Source organism: Ochotona curzoniae, unplaced genomic scaffold (genome assembly GCF_017591425.1).
Source record: "Ochotona curzoniae isolate NIBS_2020 unplaced genomic scaffold, NIBS_Ocur_1.0 contig_2723, whole genome shotgun sequence".
Classification (NCBI taxonomy): Eukaryota; Metazoa; Chordata; class Mammalia; order Lagomorpha; family Ochotonidae; genus Ochotona; species Ochotona curzoniae.
The window spans coordinates 10,380,497-10,403,235 of record NW_024465573.1 but is presented as its reverse complement, the minus strand read 5'-3'; the positions used below and the strand labels follow the sequence as shown (position 1 = coordinate 10,403,235).

The 22,739-nt window shown below is 36.7% G+C and overlaps 1 protein-coding gene across 3 annotated transcripts in view; it reads right to left on the bottom strand.

Moving 5' to 3' along the window:
- Window positions 1-22,739, bottom strand: part of ARHGAP42 (Rho GTPase activating protein 42) — a 258,025-nt gene that overhangs the window by 166,613 nt on the left and 68,673 nt on the right. The gene's annotated exons all lie outside the window — the stretch shown is intronic.

The following is a 22,739-nucleotide window of genomic DNA, read 5'->3' as shown; positions in this document are numbered from 1 at the left end:
CACAAAAACATAACAGTGAAGTCAGTTATTAGTTTTTCTGCATTATATTCCATGGCTTCATGGTTGTAGGACCACAAAAAAAAATAGGATCCTAAATACTAACAGCTATAAATAGATATATATATTTCCATGCGTGCTGCAAACCGGAAGTTATTTGATATCAAATATAATACATTTTCATCAGACAGAAGGAAAATAATATATTTTAATATGTAAAAAACTCATTAAGATACATTATCAAAGTCTCCTAAACCATAACTTACAATAAAACATTGTTGTTAATCTGGAATAATTAATAAATTCCATACTATTTAGATGTGCTTAGTAACAGCAAGTAATGCAAGATTTTTCAATGACTTCTAGGAGCTTGGAGGTCATAGATTTTGAAAATATTCTGTACTCTGATGGTACATCATTACTGATATATCCAAGAAATATTAGACCTATGCTATTCAATACAGTGTGGTCAGAAAACAAGAAATATCAACATTGTGGAAGCTTCTTGGAAGTACAGCTTCCCATCCTGTTTTCCAGGGTTTTTATAATAATTAACATTGTCCTCAACAATAGGAATTCTCCTTTTGCCACAGTCTTCCTCAGTTTTCAATTTCTTCCTGTATTTTTATAAAAGCCATTTTAATCAGAATGAAAAGATGGCTTACTCTAGTTTTGATTTTCATGTTCCTAAGTATTGATTTCGAGCATTTCTTCACAACTGGTGGCATTTGTGTTCCAGTTTTTGAAAAACAACTATTCAGATTATGTGCTACTTTTAAATTGGATTATCTTTTAAAAAGTGCTCGATAGATAGATAGATTGATAAAATCCAGATGCCCCACAAACAGGTCTACATAGAAGAAAAATTAAAACATTCTATAAAAGAAGAACTTGTCGTTGCAGCACCACTCCCAATAGTCAAGATTTGAGCTCCCCAGATACCTATCATCAAATGAACAGATAAAGCAAATAAGGTGTGTATATATCCAGACTTCTATCCCATTGTAAAAATTGTTGCAATCCTGTCATATACAACAAAATAGATGGATCTATTATTTCTTACAATAAGGGAAACAATTCAGACTCAAAGGACAAAAAAATACTGCCTGTTCTCTCATAAGTGGAAGAAACAGGAAACTGAACAGAGGAAGGAAGAGGGAGAAGAAAGAAGATGGAGGAGAATGGAAGAAGATAAAGAAGTTTTTAGCACAGTAAGGTGACTATTTTGGCAAAGCACATTTTATAGTTTAAGAACCAGCTGAGAGACGCTCTAAACTGGATATAGAAAAAACAAACTTCAACACAATCAGAGCAATATATGACAAACCCACAGCTAGCATCATTTTGAATGAGCAAAAGCTGTAAGAAATATCTGGAATTAAATGATGATAGTCCATTACTATTCAGTACAATTCAAAAGGGGACAGCATTAAGGAATTGGGGGGCATATGTCACTGCATGCAATGCATCATCCCATATGCATGACAGTTTGAGTCCTATCTGCTTCAATTCCAATCCAGCTCTGTTAATGCAGCTGGCAAGACAGCGAAGGATGGTCCAAGTGCTGAGGCCCCCGTACTCACATAAAAAAACTGAAGAAAGTCCTGGTACATGGCTTTTCAACTGGCCCAACCCAGGCCATTGCAGCCACATGGCCAGTAAAACAGCAGTTGGAAGATCTCAATCTTTCTGTCTGTCTTGCTCTACAATTGTGCCTCTTTAATGAAAAGAAAAAAATCTTAATCTGGAAGTTTTAGCCAATCATTAGGTGAGAAAAAGAAGTCAAAGGTACAAATGGGAAAAAGACAAAAGTCAAATTATCATTGTTTGCTGATAGATCCTGTATACAAAGGAACCAAAGGGTCCACTAGGAGATGACTAGAACTAATAAGGGAGTTTGGCAAAGTTGAAGGATACAAAATAAGCACACACACACACACTCAACAGCCTTTATATATCTAAACAGTGTAGTAGCTGAGACAGAACATGTAGGGTCAGTTGTATTCACTACAAATACCCAAAAAAAAGACATTCTGTTATAAATTTAACAAAAGAGGTGAAAGACATCAACAACAAAAATTATAAAACATTAAGGAAAGAAATAGAGGAATAAACCATAAAAAGAAAACATCCTTCACATTAATGAGTTGATAAATTGGAAGAACTAATATGATCAATTAATATTATCAAAATGTGCACATATTGTAACAGAGAAAAAAAAACAGCAAATGAAAGATCCCTCACTTCTCCCCTCTCCTTTCTCTTCCCTTCACCATGTCTCTCCTCCCTTTCCTTCTTCTCCTCCTCGCTCTCTCTCCACTACCACCTCCTTATCCTTGTCTCTTCCTGCCTCTTTAAATAAGATGAAAATAAATGTGTAACATTAATTAAAAGTAATATTGCTTCATAAATAAAATCAATGGTGGAGATTGGCAAGAAAGCAAAGCACTACTTCTTATTAAGCAAAACAAAATACAAAACTTCTAAAACTAATAGCAACGGACCAGCAATGTGGTGTGCTGGGTAAAACCAACACTTATGATGTTGGCATCATGCTGATGTTAGTTCAAGTCCTTACTGTTCCACTTTCAATCTGGATACCTGCAACGTGCCTTGGAAAGCAGTGGAAGATGGCCCAAGTCCTGGGGTCCTTACAACCCCATGGAAATACACAAGAATCTCCAGGCTTCTCACTTCAGTCTTACCCAACTTTGGCTGTTACACTGATTCGGGACAGTGAACTGAACCAGCAGACAGAAGCCTTCTCTCTTTCTATAACTCTACCTTTCAAATAAATAATTGGCAGATGCTTTGTTTTCCTACTAGCCTAATGCTAAGAGGACACAGGTCATATATTGTAGAGCTTCCCAAAGAAATACATGGATCATACAAGCCTGTTAGTCAGTGTTTTGGAATTTGGAAATGTACGTATATACTTGATTTGAGATAGAATGGAAGCTCCCACTTAGTCAACTCAGAAAATGATCACTGGTCAAAATGTGTTCCCAGACAGTATCACCTGGCTCCTGGTATCATGTCTGTGATGGCTACTGAGGTCCACAGGATTTTTCAGGGTACTAATCAACAGTAAGTTGTGTAGTTGGCTTAAATCAGTTTTTCTTATGACTAAATAAATTCATATTCTCATTTTGCTATTGTTCTCTTTATATCCAAAATGACTGATGCTTTAGCTGAATGGCTTTTTGGTCTGGTTTCCATACAAATTCTATTTATAGCCTCGGCAGGATAATAGTTGACTATAATGGAAATGTCTAAGAAGAAAAATTTTAATACACAAAAGCAATTGCATGTCTGGCTCCCCACAACAAAACCTACTCTCCTTCTAGCAGATTTTGGGGACTGGACCTAATTTAATAATAAATTTTGCTCCATTCTTTGGTTGAATTGTCAGGGAAATAATGTCAAAAAAATTACTCTTCTTAAATATTATTCTGCCAGTTTCTTAAAACCATGTAATTCTTACTACAAATGATGATATTTATTTTTCACAAATAGCCAAAAACACTAAATATCCATTTTACAAATTAGTAACAGTGGCTTAGCAACTTTAATGCCACCGTAACGTTTCTTTCTTAACTTTTCATTTGTAATGCTGAAGTAATACAGTGATAGCTCATCTAAAAATAAAGCATGAAGAAGAGATTCAGAGAAGTATACCCAGTAGATTGGATTTTAGGAGAACAGGCTGATAGAGATCTCCAGATATTTCTGTGCCTTTCCCACCATCAAAGCCTAATAGGACACTTTGACATATTCCAGGCAAATGCAATATCCAACACCTCCCCAGAGAGGAGTGGCCAGTGTCACAACTTCTTTTGCCTGGAATCATCACACCAATGCCTTAACAGACAAATAATTTGTGGAAAGTCTGTCCTAGACACACAACTACCCTACCATGTGGTTTTGTATAAAGGTACTTGAAGAAGTCTGTAGGAAAAATGAATAAATTTGAATGCAAAATATTTATGAATTGTTTTCTCATAACAATTTCAAATATTGTATGAAAAAAGATGTTTCTGCAACAAACAAGTGCATCAAAATCAACTGTACTTTTCATTCCATTTTCTATAAACTCTCTGTAACACACAGAATTGCTATTCATTTTTGGTGAATGTTCAACCACTTCTTTTTCTTTTGCTAAAATAAAATCTGAAAATATTTTTACTATATATACGTCTAGTATTCAATTATAAGGAATTGTTATTTTTCATATTTTACTCAATTATCAATATTTTTATAAACAACAGGTCCCATTATTATCTTATTGTAAGGTTTAAAATTAACATCTGGATGAAACCTATGTTTTATGACAGGAGCCTGATTTAATGAGAGTTGTATTTTAAAATTCAATCCTTAAAGTTTAGTGAGCTTTCAACAGATGGTTGTTAAATTACTTATTACATGTAAAAATACTTAGCCACAGTTTATGTACTCTACAAGAATAAACAAATCAACTCTTTCTCCAGGACTAATAATATATTATGAAATGAATAGGTGAGACATTGGAAAATTCTGTCAGCTATCTAAATTCCTGCCACCTGCATAAAACTTTCCTGGCTGTTTTCATCAAAGATAATCTCTCCATTTCCTGTCCATCTGCAGCACAAGATTAATGGAGAACACTCAAAGCATAATTCCACACACATATTTTTAAACATTTCAACAAATTACTGAGGTCCAGAATATATTGCTATATTTTTCATCTCTACATTATATGTAAAAAAACACTTTTGGAAAAAGAAATTATCATGTTAGTGCACTTATGGTAGATTCTTATAGTATAAACAGTCACAAAAATAGTTGAATCACACTTAGGTAGTGACAAAGTATGAAAATATGTCATTATCACTAATTCTGAAACATTCCAAAATCATTCCTATATAAGAAAATTACTTCTTAAAAATTTTAGCAAGCTTAAACTCACTCTACTGCTGTTTTGTTTTATTGTACTGGAAAATATACCTATAGATACTATTTGAAAACAAAATGACAAAGAATAAAGAAAATGGCTCCCTGCTTATTATTAACATAACTACACTATCTAAAATACTAAATCTTACACTGGTAAACATACCAATGACTGATGTATTCTACAATCACAATGAGAATTTAAAATGTCTGCTTATCTTATATTCAACCAATATTGCTATTAAAATCAGAGATTTCTATGGCAAATATTTCTCCAGAAGACTTTACTCACACTTAAATGGCATAAATACAATTATCTATGCAAATAACAAGGGATTTATAAACCCAGTCTTGTATACAATTATGTCAACATCATATTAGGTCACTTTGTTAGAGAAGACCAATCAGATACACTAGAATGCAGAATTGGGTCACCACTCAGACTTTAGACTTTGTTAAATCTCAAGAAAAATATGAAAATCTGTAAAAGCCCATAAAAAATTGAGCCAAGTTGCATTTTTAACAATTACATTTCTACATTTTATTCATCCAGATAATGCATCAAGAATCTTTATTTTTTATGTGGAAGTGAGGTATTGGCTTCATCAAGCACTTCTGTAGTTTTTATCTGGAATTCCTTTTGATGAAACAGGCAAATAAGTAAAACAACAACACCTGACAACAATATGAGCCAGAGTTGATAAACTGAATATATCCTCTAAGATCTGAGTTTCTAGATCTAGATAAGACAAAAAAGAGATGGGTTGACATCCAGCCAAATGGCATCCTAGATTTACACTACCAAAACAATCAATGATCTAGGGGACAACACAGCATCAGAATTTCATAGTGCAACTCTATTGAGAGTTATAATTCTTTGAACACTTATAAGATTAAAAATAGCACATGACTGTAGTATCCAATAGACAGTTTTGACTAAGGAACATTATCTTTTCCAAAAATCAAAGCAAGAAACAGAGTCAGCTTGTGGTGTGCCTGAATGGTTAAATACCATCTCTGTAAACAGTCAAATTGGTGTTGAGGCAGTTAACTCTCCAACCAGACTTTTCTCTTTTGTATTTGGCAGCAATCAATATCCACACGGATGGGTCATCCACTCTGTCTACTCCACTAGCCTTCTTTGCAACCACAAATTCTAGTTATTATTTTCTGTGAGCCACACATCACAATGAGATTTTCCATTCCATTTTTTCCTTCAAGCTCCACAGATGCTTCATCACAAAGCAAATAAGTTGCTGCCTAAACCAGAAGAGGAGAGAAAGTCAAAGGCCTACTGACCATTCCTGGCTGGTCACTGAATGCTCCCTAGTGTCCACAGGTGCTCATCCTGTTTTGTTTTGTTTTGCTTTGTTTAAACAAGCACGCTTAGTTTTCAAAAAATATTATTAACATAAAGAGAACAGATTTCATGCATTCCATAGGTACAATTCCAAGAAAACATCACATTTCCCTCACTCCCCGCTATGAATTTCCCTCCCTCCTTCTTCCTTACTTCATCAGTTTTTGCAAAGAAAATATTAATCCACTCTATAGTCACAGGCTTAATTCACCATTAGCCATAATATTAAACAAGGAAAAAGTGAGAAGATCTCAATTCCACAGGAATATAAACAAGAGCTAAAAATACAAAACATATGACAAAAATGACAATTTTTTCCTATACCTTTTGTATGCTATATTAACTCCCATATGTCAGAAAACAAAATGACATTTGTCATTTTTGAGACTGACTTATTTTATTCAGCATAAAGATTGCATCCATTTTGTTTCAGAAGACAAGGCTTCACTCCCTTTTATGGGAAGTACATCCATTTTCTCTAGCCTGTCATCAGCGGCTAGACACCTGGCTTGACTCCATTATCACGGCTATTGTGAAATGAGCTGCAATAAATATGGTGGCACAAAAAACTTCCTTCATATGCTGATTTACTTTCATCTGGGTAAATTTCAATGAATACAATGCCTGGGTAATGTAGGTACATGTATTTTCAAATTTCTGAAGAATCTTCATATTATCTTCCATAACAATGGCACTAGTTTACATCCCCTCAAACAGTAGATTGTGATACTTTTCTCTCTCACATGTTAGCCAGCATTTAGTGTATTTTGATTTGGGGGTGATAGGCATTCTAACTTCACAATCCCTCGGAATTCAAGATCTTATATTAAAAAAAAATGGGAATTTATCTATATTTAAGGTAATTAAGCCTGTATCCTTGTGGTGAGATTTCTTTTTTTTTAAGTTAATTAACATGGTATTCAGTGAAAAATATGTTAGAATATGCAAGTTCTTAACCACATCTCAATTTTAGTATATATAATAACTGGCTGCTACAAACCTTTTTAATTGACAAATACAAGAAAGACAACAAAGGGTCCATAAGATTTTTAATGCAGCTGGAAAAATACTAGCACAGTGATTTACTCTGTCTTTCATATATTTGGGCATGTTCAGATATACAAACAGTTAAACTGTTATATCTGCCCACAGTGCCCAGTATCTGCTATATAGGTTTGAGTATACCATAAAGCCTACACGTGCTGCACTTTCTCATCTAAGTTAGTATAAGCACATGTATGATGCGTGCATACACAAAAATTGCTGAATAATGTATTTCTCAGAGCATATCCCAATTACCTACAGCACCTGACTTAATTTAGTATCTTCTTTTATATCCTATCAATACCTGCCAGTGTAAAATTACATTCAGTTTAAACAAATAAGAGATATGTCAAGTTAGTGATTATTTTATTAATAATTATTTAATATAATATATTTATTAATTGTAAGAAAAATTACAGACTATAAATGCAGACAGGGGTAAGAAAATTAAAGCTTCATCAAGTTAACAGTATTCTGCACACAGCTGAGGACAGCCTGGTCTCTCTCTGCCTCAGTATTTTACTTGGTCTCTCGAGCACCCAAATGCCAATTCAGGCTGTAACCAGGACACATGTTAAGAAATCCCTACTTTGGAATACATTGGTTTATTGTGAAATGATTTTTCACGACTTCCTGGTTCTCACTTATCCCTAAATTATACTAATTAAACTACTAAATATTTTTAAAGATTTATTCATTTATTTAAATGCCAGGGTTACAGAATGAGAAACAGATTTGACATCAATTGGTTCGCGCCCCAAGTGGCCACAAACCAGAAGCCTGGAACTTCATCTGAATCTCTTATGCAAGTAACAGGGTCCAAGAATTCAAGTCATCTTTTGCTGCTTTCCTAGGCATTTTAGCAGGAATCTGGATCGAAAGTTGTACAGCCAGGATTTGTACTGGTACACACATTAATTGCCAGAATCACAGGATGAGGCTTAACCTTTTTGCCCTCACCCTGACACATTAGAGCGGAGTAAAAGCAGTGATCCAGGCTCTTTGGAAATTCTCAACTGCTATTTCTGGTCCCTACTGTCCCACCTGCATTTTCACATTCTGTAGTTCAGTAAGAACGGATCTCAGCCATACTTTCACCTGGCCTCCCAACATGATCCTGGAAGTGCCGGTTGCTGTACTTGAGAGCTGAGAATCAGAACAGTCAACCCATTATTCAGCCTTTCATTTCTTTCTGGTGTAAACAGTACCCAGTTTGTTCTTCCTCAGCTCAAAGCATAATATTTGAATACAATAATAAATAAATAAGTTTTCTGCTAACCAGAGATTTTTACCTACAAAGAAGCTATTACAGATGCTCCAGTCTGTTAAGAATACCTAAAATGTCTGAGAATTATCATGACTTTAAAGTCAAATGACAGCAGAGGTATAGAATATTCTAGGCTATATACTTAATATTTTTTTCCTTAGAATATTCTCCTTTCGCTGAGAGAAGTCTGTTATTAGTATCTGCTTTAAAACTGCAAAATTACAAAGAAGCTCAGAGGTACAGATGTGGTGGTGGTGGTGGTGGTGGTGGTGGTGGTGGTGGTGTGTGTGTGTGTGTGTGTGTGTGTGTATGTGAATTTACACTCACATCTACAAGGACAGTAAAAATTCTACATATTAGGTACAACTTCTATGTACATAAAAATGACAAAATTTGGCAAATAAACACATACAAATATAGAAAGAGCAAATTTTTCATTTCACAGAATTCCAAAACTTGATTCTAGCTGGGTTTTCCCTAAACTTCACCACACAATATTTTTAGTTCAAATGAATTTGATCTGACTTCTTTAGAACACCTTAAACCTAAGAATGCATCAATGCAAAACCATTGTGCATAACATACTCTGAAAGGCACATACTTTGTTTTCCTTCCAAAGTCATACTAACCTGTTAAGTCATACTAACCTGTTAAATCGTACTAACCTGTTTATTGTGTCTTGTGAAGTTACTTTTAAAAAAAAAACCCTCCCTCCTACCTAAAGATTTATTTTTATTTTTATTGGAAAGACAGATATACAGAGAGGAGAGACAGAGAGGAAGATCTTCCGACCGATGACTCACTCCCCAAGCAGCTACAATGGCTGGAGCTGAGCCAATCCAAAGCCAAGAGCCCGGAACCTCCTTCAGGTCTCCCACGCAGGTCCAGGGACCCAAAGCTTTGGGCCATCCTCAACTGCTTTCCCAGGCCACAAGCAGGGAGCTGGATGGGAAGTAGAGCTGCAGGGATTAGATCCAGTGCCCATATGGGATCGCAGCGCGTGCAAGGAGAGGACTTTAACCACTATGCTACCGTGCTGGGCCCAGTTTTTTTTTGTTTTAATGGTGTTTAATCTGTCACCCAAACACAAAACTTTTCTAAATCTAGCAAATATCTTCCAAACATGTAAGCCCTAACATCTTGGAGCTCCTCTATCAAAAGGTAGCCATGTTATATATTTTCTCTTATTTAATGGTCCCACCATGAGGCAAGGTCCAAAAAAGGAGGATCAATTGCTTGAGATCTTGTCCTGATCTTGAGAGCTGGTAAATGGAGAAGCAGGCATTTAATTTTGATTGCTTGATTCCAAAGGCTATTGTTTTGTAACAAACCATTATTGCTGACGTGTAAAAGAAGAGAGAGAGTGTACCAGCCTAGTACCTTGCTCCATTACAAGAGGAAAGCACAGGGTTATCAGCATGAAGGGCAAACATTCCCAGAGCTTGTTTGTGCTCAGAGGGTAATCAGGCGCCATGTATCCTGCCTTAATGGCAACAGTCAGTAATGTGCCATTGACAAACACCTCACACTCCCTGTTTCCTCACTGCCATCAGGAACTAACCTCTCGGCACCCCTTCACATTCCACAGCCTGGAGCACCCAGGTCGTCCTCCTCTGCACCCAGTTCTCCTGCCACCACCCTAATGAAGCGTGCACATCCGCTTCCTCTTCCCGCTTCTTTTCCACAACCTCTTAACCCCCAATGAGGTCTCTATGCACTTCACACACCCACAAGAACACTAAAAGTTCAAGTTATCTAACCCCTTTGATTTTGCTTTTTGGCAACTCCTTTATTCAACTCCAGTTTACTCCTAATCCTTTTTCCCACAGTGGCTATCTAAAAAGAATGTTCTTCTTTCTCAAGAACCCAACCCAAAACTTCTCCTCACTCTTGACAGATGGCCTGGCCTCTTGATTCTCAAGAAGTTCAAGATGCTCTGATCAGCTGGCTTCATTCATTCTGTAAACTTGCTTCTTCTCTCAGAAGCTAACAACTCAGCATTAAACTAAATGTCACTCTACCTCGCTCCTGTCCCTTGTATCCCCTCTGTGTTCCAGCTATTTCCATCATCACTCCTCCCTCTTCAAAACCCATTTCCTGTTGCCATTGGTCTACAAATTAGTAACAAGGGCATCATAGCCAAAAGATGTGATTTTTTTTTCTGACATAAACACTAGCACTGTGCAAATGTCTTCAATGCAAAATATCCCATGAGAAAAATCGCATAAAAATTAAATCTGTAACCAATCTCTGAAGAATTCCAAGGGGGAAATGAAGCATCCTGATTAAATACATGCATGGTCATAGAACAATCACAGCTATTGATCACCAGTAATATCACTTTCCTAGACACAGGCCCGCAGCCATCTTAAAATTTATCCAAAAAAATTACCTCTTTGGACTTCCATGATGTCACCACAGGTACCTCTTCAAGTGTCTTAAGACAGTAAAATTTCTAATCCAAATTTTTTACTCTGAAACTACAGAACAGTCATGTAATTTTCTATTTCATATCTTCCTCTGACTTATATTTTCTACCTCCCTCTTAAAGAATTCATAAGAATGTAGTTCAAACAACCTGCCCTATTTCAGCATTATCCTAAACCAGGACCCTTCTTCAGCTTTGGCACTCTCACAGCATCATCACCATTTAAAACAAACAAAAAACCAATTATTTACTTGAAAGAAAGTGTTAAAGAGAAGGTAAGAAAAGACACATGAATTGATAATATATCAATTAATTCTCAATTGTCTGGTTCACTTCCTCAGTGGTTAGGAGTGGGCCAGACCAAAGTGAGGCACCTAGAATTTCATTCAGGCCTCCCACATGGGTGTCTTGGGCCCAAACAACTGGCCCATCTTCCACTGCTTGCCCAGACATACTAATGAAGCTGAGTGCCAGTTGTTTCAAAACATTGGCCCCACATTTTTGTCTTTATATACCTAAAGAACTCAACATATTGTCCTTAGTAGTAATTATATCACAAACTAAGCACAACATTAATCTAGAAGACTTCATTGATGCTGACATGTACTAACCTACTCCTGAGGTTTTCCATGTTCACAAGACATTCATTAGTAGTAGAAAATTAATGAGATCATCATCATGCTTGGAGTGGCGAGATTGGCAGCAATTCATAACCGGTGAACTATCAAAGCCACTTGAGCAAGTATCTCAGAGCATACCCCACATCCGGGACTTGGGGTGAGTGGGAAACTGGGTGGGGCTTCTCCCTCTATATCCCCCTTTGCCTCAGATACGTGAAGGAAACAATATGGAAATAATAGTCTTACCCACTTTCCTATAGCCCTTGAACCTTTTTACACTAATTAACTATGTAAAGATTGTCAAAAATATAAAAAAAGAACCTTCTTTAAAAAAAATTAATGAGATCAGAGTCCATCTCAAAGTGAGGTGAAGTCACGTATTGTACATACACCACTTCAATTTGAAATGCTGACTTTTTTCCATCACTGGCAAATTTGCATACCATCTATACTGACCCATAAAAATCATCTTTTACTCTCAAGAAATACCTTTAAATCATCTCTTGATATAAGGACACACTCTTTGAAAATTTTCAAGGACAAAGTGGCAGAACCAATGAGGTTTCCCTACAGACACATGGCATCTGTAACTTTAGCGGCTCCTTTGACATAATCCCATCAATTTGTGTTGCCTGCTGGTCCAAACTGCACATTACTAAGACACACTAAAATAGCCTCTCCTAGTTGTTTCCCTCTTTGTACAAATCACATGTATATTATTTAAATAAGTCATTCTCTTCAGGCTAATACTAATACCAAAACATCCATAAAACTAAAGGTTCCTCATTACCCAGCATGGGAAGTCTGCCTCAGTCGCTGCCTAAACTGAGATGCAACCACCAAATTTTTAAGGTTTCCTCATAGGTACTTCTGATGCTAGGCACTCTGTATGCTCCTATGTTTGTGAATTAAAGACATACATGCTAATGCTACATTTTAACAGGAAACAGTACATTTGTTTATTTGTAAAAATCATCTCTATTTCCTTGCTCATTGGTGTTTCAATGGCAGAAACTGCAACAGTGATTTCCACCCTCAGAAACCTTATCTTGGAAAGCCAGAAATTGAACATGATCCCAAATCTCTTCTCTTCACAGTTCCTTGAGTCATGACTCAGTCACCATTTCTAAACTCTACCCTAAACAGAGAAACTACCTACAAACTGGCCCTTTTGAGGTGGCACTGGGGTCACGTTTTCCTAGGACTATCCAAGGCAAATGTTTCTTTTGCTTTTTTACGGTCCATTTTTCAATTCTATTCCTATTTTACATCTTCCTCCTTGTTGTTTCCTTCTCATTCCCCCTTCATCATTTCTTCATTTGTGCACTGTTCTTGTGCTTGCCAATGGCTTGTATTAATTATTGAGTGTCCAATCCTACCTTGTAATTCACTTACTTCAAACACAATTTCCAAGGCTACTGCCTTAGTCAAAATTTTAGTATCAAATTGAAACTGTATTTGTATGATCTCATTCACATTTAGCAAAATACTTCCTTGAAATATAAAGGGTTTGGTGATAAGGATAATCTCTGACTCACTATGAGCTGGCAAAAAATTTCACGGTGAGACTCATTATATATCCAAAAGTCAGAATAAATACTTAAAGGAAAATGTCAATCAGAAACCTTGTGCATCTCCAGAGAATACAGAACTTGAAGTCTATGACAGCTTTTGGCTCTCCATTCTTATCATCTACTTAAGAGGATATTACAACCTAGTTATCTCCAATATTGAAAGATAAAGACAATGAAAATGAAAGTACAAAAACCGCTAGAGCAAGATTAGCAGGCAAATACTCTGGAGTCACTGGCAGAAAAAAAGTGAGAGGAACATCCCAACACTTTATGTTTCAGAAGGAAAATAATGCTGACATAGCCAGCATACTTCAGAAACATTTACTCTGCTCAAACTGAATTAATTCAAACACAGAACATTGCCTATGTGGTCCCATAACTTGCTTATACACAGAATCTAGGACAAAATAAAATTCAGTTTGTGGATATTTTACAGTGCTATAACACTGATTTATTAACATTTTGTTGCAGGGTGGGAGAGGGATCACACCCCACACAAGTGTAGGATGTTAGGAGGAGTCTTTATTGTACAAGTTAGGTGATAGTAGCACCTGCTACACTCCAGCAGCCACTGTACAGGGTGGCCAAAGTCATAGCATTTTCAGCTCTCATTTGCCAATCAGATCGAGCTACACAGCACAAATGAAATTTCCACACATTTAATTAAGTGGCAGCAGGCAGGAAGGGAGTTGTCTGAGCCCAAAGTTTCCCTGCAGTTAATTAACCTAAAGTAGTACAGGACGAGACAGGAGGGGCCAAGTGTGCAGAGCCTCGGGAGCCAATTCTGCATTGTCAATTAATTTGAATAATATGGGAGGTAAGAGGGGCAGGGCACGTGCAGAGCCTCCAAAGATGGTTTCCCATATTCAATTAAATCAAATGGCACAGGAGGAGTTAGGAAGAGCAGGGTACAGAATTGTCCACACTGTCAATTGCCAGCTATGCCCCTCACAATTTCAGATCTCTGCATATAAAAGGCATTATATAAAAATTAATATTCAATTTGTTTTTATTTCCAAGATACTGACTATAGCCTAAGTTAATACACAAGCTTAAACATTTTATAATCTAATTCCATTAGGATGGGCTTTTGAGCCCTGATATGTCTGCATGACTCAATGAAGTATCTGACAAATCATAAGTGCCTGACAAACATTCGCTGCATGAATGAACAAATAAACTCATGGTTAAAAATCCATGACTTAAGAGTTTGGCAATCAAGGTTGTCCTACCAGTGTAACATACAAAATCATTCCATTTCTGTTTCTAAAGTAAAATGAACTCCATCTCATATGTTCCCCAAAGTCTCTACTCACTTACGGACAGTAAAGCATATTTGTGTTATTAAAAAATCAAAATTATGAAAAAACATCATCGGAGTATGTTATGATTCAGCTTTGAAATTATAAGGCAACCATAGGATTTCAGTTTACTAAGGCCATTATAGTAATACATGCAGTAAATGAGAGGTGGCACCACGTGGCTCTCTGAGGCAATGCAATGCACAAAACAACACAGGTAGCCAGAGATTACATTTACAGTAAGGCTGCCCATGCCCAACTTGCCTCTGGACACATACCTGCAGAAATGGTCAAGCAGAACATTGTAAGAATGGTTTATTTAGAATAACCTTCTTTATAATTTCTTCTTAATTGTTTTAAAACAATTCTAGTGGACTGATGCTACATGGACCAGACTGCCTTTACTGGGCTTTCGTCCCACAGATAGCTTCCCTGAATACCGAGTGCTGTTTACAAATGAACCCCCTTTTTTTAAAAAAAAAAAAATGTATTTTTATTGGAAAAGCAGATTTATAGAGAGAAGGAGAGACAGAAAAATCAGAAAGATCTTCTGTCTACTGGTTCATTTCCCAAATGGTCACAATGGCCAGAGCTGAGCCAATCTGAAGCCAGAAGCCAACAGCTTCTTAGTGTCTCCCATGTGCATGCAGGGTCCTAAAGCACTGGGCCAATCTCCACTGCTTTCAGTCAGTCCATAAAAGGGAGCTGGATAAAAGTTGAGCAGCCAGGACATGAATTGGCATTTATAAGGGATGGCCACACTTGGAGGTGAAAGGTTAGTCATTTGAGACAATGTACTTGCTCCAGAATATCATTCTTAAATCTAATATAAGGCTGTCAGATTTACCTCTTAAAGTGTAAAGATGATCTTACTGTGTCTCTGATTAATGTTCTGCAATGGCTTCTTGAAGCCTTAGGCTAAAATTCCCTTTGTTTACCTGCCAAGACCATTTATTCACATCATTTTTTCTATGCCTGACTCCTTTCTGCCTCCCTACCCTAAATTTGGAATTATCTCTCTTCTCCCTCTTCACCTAATGCTTTCCTATGCCTCCCTTAAACACCACTTCCTCTGAGGACCCGCCCCTCAAAACCTCAACCATGTAATTAGGCCTAGTATACCCCGAATCTAGTCTTAGCATAATGCATTTTACTTTCATGGCTTTATTCAACACAATAGTGACTTGACTTAGTTGCTTAATTTTGGTCTCCCTCAGTATAAATATAAATATAAATTACCTAAGCCACTGATGGTGCTTTGGTTTGACAGGCAAGAAATGCAGGTACAGACAGGTTTTATAGAGTGGCAGGAGAAAGTCACAGAGCAGGTTTTCTGATTCTAATTCCCAGTCCTTCCTCTTTAACATATGGCTTTTTATTTTTTTTTTTTAATTTTCAGGTAGAACTATTTCAAATAATATGGAAAACAAGGAAGAATTCAATGAATGCACAGATTTAACAATTTTTGCCATATTCCCTTCATATGAGCAACTCTCACAAACACACACTGTTCTTACAAAAGAGCAAGACACGTGTATCTTACTTTAGTCTTCAGTAAGGGTTAGCCACCATAGTCTACCGTGCTTTACAAAGCTACTGGTATGTCAGGTGACTTAACCTGATCACCACCCTGCGAATGTCCACAAAAGTACTAAGAGTACAGATTTGGAGGCTACTAATAAATTTTAGAATAGGTAAATTCACAAAAATAATTTTAATAATGAAGATCAAGTGCTTATTGCTGCCTCTCAAGCTTTGCTGGATAACAGTATTTATTTCACTGTCCCATCATTTTATTGAGGTTAGATTTCATCTTTTATAAGTCACTAATCAGCTCTAAAAGTTCTCTTTCTTCCCTGTCTACTAGCCTTAAGTAGGACTAAGAGAGAGGTTCTGTTACTACATATCCTTTAAACAATGTACACTCTAGGGTCAAATGCTTAGATCAGTTTTTCATCAATAAGTTTTCAAGACAATCATAGTGCCTAATTGTGCCTCAAATCCTATATTATAGTTACAAATGCTAATGAATTTGCTACAAACGATTATCAAAATACAAAAATGTATGTATATATGTGTTTGCATGTATATTCAAATATATGAACTAATTTCCTCTCAAATTTTAGTTTATCATTCTGAAAACATAATGTTTAATTCTTTCCTGTATGATTCTATAATTCTATTTTAAGAGACTTAACAGGATTTGTTCCCATAAAGGCTTAACAGATTTTATAGAGGGACTATTTAGTCAAAAATATTTAAGACTCTGATACAATTAAAATTCCAAAATATTTTAGGAATAGAATGAAAGAAAACTCACGTTCTCATTAAAGAGCATATAAATTGCTGAAGGAGAGAAGAGAGAGCATCTGAGAGAAAAGACTAAATTCCTTTCTTTGTCGCAGGAAAAAAAATCACAGGGGGAAAAAAGATATTTCAGGAATTAATGCATAACAATACATTAAACACAATTTTTTTTCCCAAGGTTATGAGATGACAAGTTTTCAAATGACTGTTCATCAATGCCTGAATTTAAAATTTAAAAAAAAGAAATACTGAGTCTTTGGATTTCAAATTAATTGTCCTTTAAGGCACAGAGGCAATGTGATAAAAACACTTCTCTCAAGCAGCATGTTTTCCTCAAGAGAGGAAAATCACCTAAAACTTTCCCAGCTGTTTGAATCCTTAATTGTGGGTGGTAACTGTGTGGGTGTAAAAAAAAAAAAAAAGTAAACAATAATTCAATTGTCCAACCAAGAACTATTACACAGTAAGATATGCTTCCTCTACAGAGTTCAAAAGAAAATGTTATTTACATAAACAATTCAGGCATTTGGAAATGTTCTACTTCAATTCAGGACTTCCTGATGTGTATAATGACACTTAAGTAGGATACAATGAAGGCTTGAAACACCCAGTGAGTTTTCTTTTTAAGTATCATGTCTTTTCTTTGAAGAGTTCAGTTGTTGTTGATATTGACATTGTCCAGTTTATAAAGGTTCTTAGGACAAGTTCAAAAAGAGTTTTGTGGCCACAACAGCTCTATTTCATGAATCATATTATTAACAAAAGGATATTAAGACAGATTTGTATAGATACATAGTTGTGAATTATAATAATCAAATCCTGAAGAAAATTTTTGCAGAAGCATTTTCAATAATGTAATAGTTTAATTTTAATTAGCTAAGTAGAAAGAGATAAGTTTTGATGTAGGCAGGCAGTTACCAACGACACAGCTGAGATCACCAGCCCCTCTCTGCAACCCTTCTCCCTCTATCAACCCAAGACCCCACAACTTTGTACCATGGAAAAATCGCTACTTTCTGAAAAATCACTGCCTAAAACCTGTGCCAGATGGAAATACCCAAAATGGCTTCTGAAAACTTCTTCAAGATACCCCATAGCTAATTATAATAACATCATAATAAAGTTATCCATGGTTGATATACCTAATTTCTATAATACACATGATACACGATATTGCTGAGCCTTCCAAACAAGGAATGCAAACATGTGGTACTCAAATCCTATCCCCTATGCATATTCCATTCCTTCTAATCATATAAAGTGATACTTCCCAACTTCACTGAGCAGTTCATTCTCCAGGGATCTTCCATTTCCTTTAAATATATACTTTTACTTTGCTAACAATAAATCTTACTCCTCCAGTATTGTTTCCTTTGTCTCACTCTGAAATTGCTATTATTTTTTAAGATTTATTTATTTTTATTGAAACAGCAGATTTACAGAGAGAAGGAGAGAGAAAAAGAAAGATGATCTTCCATGTACTGGTTCACTCCCTAAGTGGCCACAATGGCTGGAGCTGAGCCAATTTGAAGCCATGAGCCAGGTGCTTCCTTGGGTCTCTAACACGGGTCAGGGTCCTAAGAGTTTGGGCCATTCTCTACTACTTTTCCCAGACCACAAACAGGGAGCTGGATGGGAAGTGGAGCAGCAGGAACATGAACTGGCACCCATATAGGATCCCAGCACATGCAAGGCGAAGTTTTAGCCTCTAGGCTATTGTGCCGCGCCCTGGAATTATCTTTTTACATCAGAGACAAAAGAATCTGGACACACTTCCAACAAAACTTCTCTTTAAATGAAAATTATTGGTGATATTATATGTACATATTCTAGGTTTATAATATACATTGTTAATTTAAACCCAAATCACAGATTAGTATTTCAAAGTGCTTCTACACCAAATCTCTCCAAGTTGCCATAGCAAATTTCCAAACCTGCCACTCCAGCTGACATTCTTATAAAGTATGTGAAAAACAATATCATATATTACCTTTCCATATGACCTAACAAATATGTTCTCAAAAGAAAGTGAATTATGTGGTAAAACATTTATATATTTCCCCCGACAGTTATTCCTCTAGCAAGGAAATTAAAGCGCCTTCATCCATGCCATTGAAAAACTCCTTCAACCTGACAACCTCAGAGTAAGCATCGAAGATCACTCTCAAGTGTCTACTTGTATACTAAAGTGATTGCACATTCACCATTGAGCCACTTTATCCCTGTACCACAGATTCACACCAGGCTTCGGGGGTAATGTAACAACAAATATCTGTATATGGACAAAGCCTGGCTAGCTCAAGATGACACACACACAAAAAAACCTCCACTCTTTCCTCAAGCCTCTTCCCTTCCTACCAGCTTTCTTATAAACAGAACAGCAAAGGCGGGGAGGCAGGGAAGGACATATGCAGCACCATAGGCAGCACCATAAATGACGCTGTTTCAGGTTTGAGCTCCTAATCGTGAAGGTGTACACGTAACATCTGTACATATAACATATATATATAGTTATACATATATATATATAAAACCATAGTTACATGTGTATAACTATAGAGTTAGTTATATTAAAATGCATCATGTTCATTTTATGTATCTATTAAATCTTAACAACTATTGCTATGTCTGCTGATCTGCATTCAAATTCCAGCAAGTCTGTGAACAGGAACAATCTAGTTATGCCAGAAATATATGTATAATTATCACAAAATTTATTTTTCTGTGAATTACCTAATTAACTGGCTCATTTTTCTAGTAAAAGTTTAGAACTACAACCTTGGTTGACAAATGTTTGAGTTGTTTCCTGTCCCACAAGAATCTTCTGTTTAGGTGTATATAAACAAATGATGTCCCCACGTATAATATTTACTAGCACAGTGGCTTTCCTTATTGGTAAATGTTTAATCTCTTGAGTGCAAAGCTCAGACAGTACAAGTCTTTCCTGTGTGTTACACTGGGCCATCAAATAACATCACTAACCAAGCTGTTTATGCAACCAGCAAATGGACTTTCCAATGGTTTCCAAGATTACATAAAATGAATAAACGTTGCCTCATATTAATGACTAATAGTTGTATTGGCCCTAGTTCAGCTTGACTAATAATATCTGATTTTTAAAAAAATTCTAGACTTAAGACTTGGGTTAAAAACTACTTCTTCGGGCCCGGCGTGGTGGCACAGTGGTCAAGGTCCTCGCCTTGCACGCCCAGGATCCCATATGGGTGCCGGTTCTATCCTGGCAGCCCCGCTTCCCTTCCAGCTCCCTGCCTCTGGCCCGGGAAAGCAGTTGAGGAAGGCCCAAAGCTTTGGGACCCTACACCCGCGTGGGAGACCCTGAAGAGGCTCCTGGCTTCAAATCGGCATAGCATCGACCGTTGCACTCACTTGGGGAATGAATCATCGGACGGAAGATCTTCCTCTCTGTCTCTCCCCTCTATATATACGCCTTTCCAATAAAAAAATCATAAAAACAAATCTTTAAAAATAAAATAAAATTTAAAAACTAATTCTTCAAATTATAAATAGTAAATACAGCCAAAACCGGTGTAAACTGCATGCTTCCATTTTGGTATGAACATAAATTTTCAGGCTTGAAAATTACTTCTTCAAATTATAATATAGCAAAAAACACTGTAAACTGCATGTTCCAATTCTGGTATGAAAATAAATGTTCACGTTTGCTACAATAAGATCTACAGCCTTTATCAAATATCCTAAAATGCTAAATAAAGGTATCAAAACAACTTATCTTACAGGTAAATTTTCACAACTTCCAGTGGTTTGAACTAAACCAGTATAAATAATATACTGTAAATAATGGCTTATCATCTATACAGGCAGCCTTTTCTAGTGTGACAGCATTAATACTGGGCAAACAATCCATGTCATCTGCATCCTCACACATATGTATGCTAGGCCACATGTATCACCGGATTTTGCATTCACTATCAGGAATATTTAGAAGGTTCATGAAAAATTCACACTATAAAAAAACTCAAGAAGGGATTTCAAAGACTTCTTGCCTCAAACTAAACTTATCTTTAGATTGCAATTTTGCCCACCTATTTTTAAAAGCCTGCTTATATTCATTATTATGCAATAACAGTGAAGCAACATCTTCTGATCTCTTTACTCCTGTAAGTATATTATACGAGAGGAGGATTTAATTTGATACGACTTTGCAATCACTCCTCCTCACCAATTACTGATTTCCAAGGGGCAAACACTGTAGCCCTAACTCAACATCTTACTCAATTTAAAACCCAAAGCAGAAGGAGGCATTGGCCACAGTAGTTAAGCAGCCACTCTGAACACAGATCCCATAACTGAATGTGTGGATTTGAGCTCCAGCTCCACTCTCTATTCCAGCTTCCTGATAATGCACATCCTACGAAGCAGGTGATGCTTGAAGTACTTGGGTTCCTGCCTCTCACATGGAAGACCCAGACTGAATTCCTGGTTCCTGGCTTCAACTTGGCCCAGCCCCAGCTCTTAAAAAAATTGTTTTGAGAAGTGAAGCAACAGAGGGAAACTCTCTCTGTTGCCTTTACTTCCCTATGTGTTTCTCTGCCTTTAAAATGAATAAACATCTTGTAAAAAGCAGTATAAAACCTATGCAGTTAGAGAAACTGCAGGAAGTTGAACAGATTCAACAGGGCACTTCCCACTTTTCCAAGGCTGCCATGCGCTGATGATAGGAGCAATCAAAAGTTCCCCTGCAGCTCCCCTGAGCCACAGGGAAGGAGAAGCTCTTCCTGAACTGGGGGCTGTCCTCCTGGGGACTTCAGTCCTGGCAATACCTGAGTGGCTCTTTGGGTGACAGGATTTTCCCACTGGGTCCTGGACATGTATTCCCATTTTGCTTCCTTCCAAACCAGCAATATCTTACTGGCAAGGGGGAAAAAAAAAAAAAAAGCAAACACAAAGCCAACAAAGAAAAGGATGGGGACAGAAAGAGACAGCTGAAAAGCAAAATAGATTTACAGACACACACAAAGCTCAAGCCTAGAAAAAAAAAAAGTCCCAGAGTAACTTCACAAATTAGAGAAATATATCAACATAATACCACCTTCTTTCTCTTATTTTGCAGACATTCCATTTCTCATTCTATTGCACTGTCAGCACATCTTATCAGACATCTTACCTTCTTATTGCCCTCCCACCAAACCCCACCAGCATCGCTTACACACAGAAAGCCTGCCAATGTTTTCACTTCACAGGTCATTTTGCACCACCATGGCTCACTTACAAAAGATGAGCTATTTTGTAAGCCAATGTATTTTGCAGTTATGTCATCTGTGAATCTCAAGACTATTCTGGATCAGAGTGTTGTGGCTATTACTCACAGCTGCCCTTCCTTCATTCCTCTCCCGTGAAATCAGAGGACTAAAGAAGCTGAGACTGGGGTTTCAACAAGCTAATGTAAAGACTGCTAAAACTTTAAGCCTCGACATTTAGAACTGAAGCTGATAAAGATGGATAAGTGCAATACCCAAGACCTTCCTACACAACAGCCTTGTGTAGTAGTCTTAAGGACACATTTTTTCCCCAGCTTCTTCTCATCATCATACAAAGGCTTGGGTTACCCCATGCTCCTCCACACAAGGAATGATTATTCAAGCTTTTCTATCTTTTGTTTACTTTTAACTACTTACAGTCTATCTGCAGATTAGGATAGGAGATATATCTGTATTTATACATTGATTGTTCAGGAAAAACACTCTATAAATTGTTTTTGCCCCAGCTTAGGTTTTCCAAAGTCTGGATGCTTAAATCAGATTCACAGTAAACAGAGGTTCGTAAGCCTCCTCATCTAAAAGTAGCAAGCTACTCTGCATCTATTTTTGCATATTATTCATCTTCAGATATCCAACCACTAATAAAACCTGTCAGAGTCTTAAAGCTTTAGA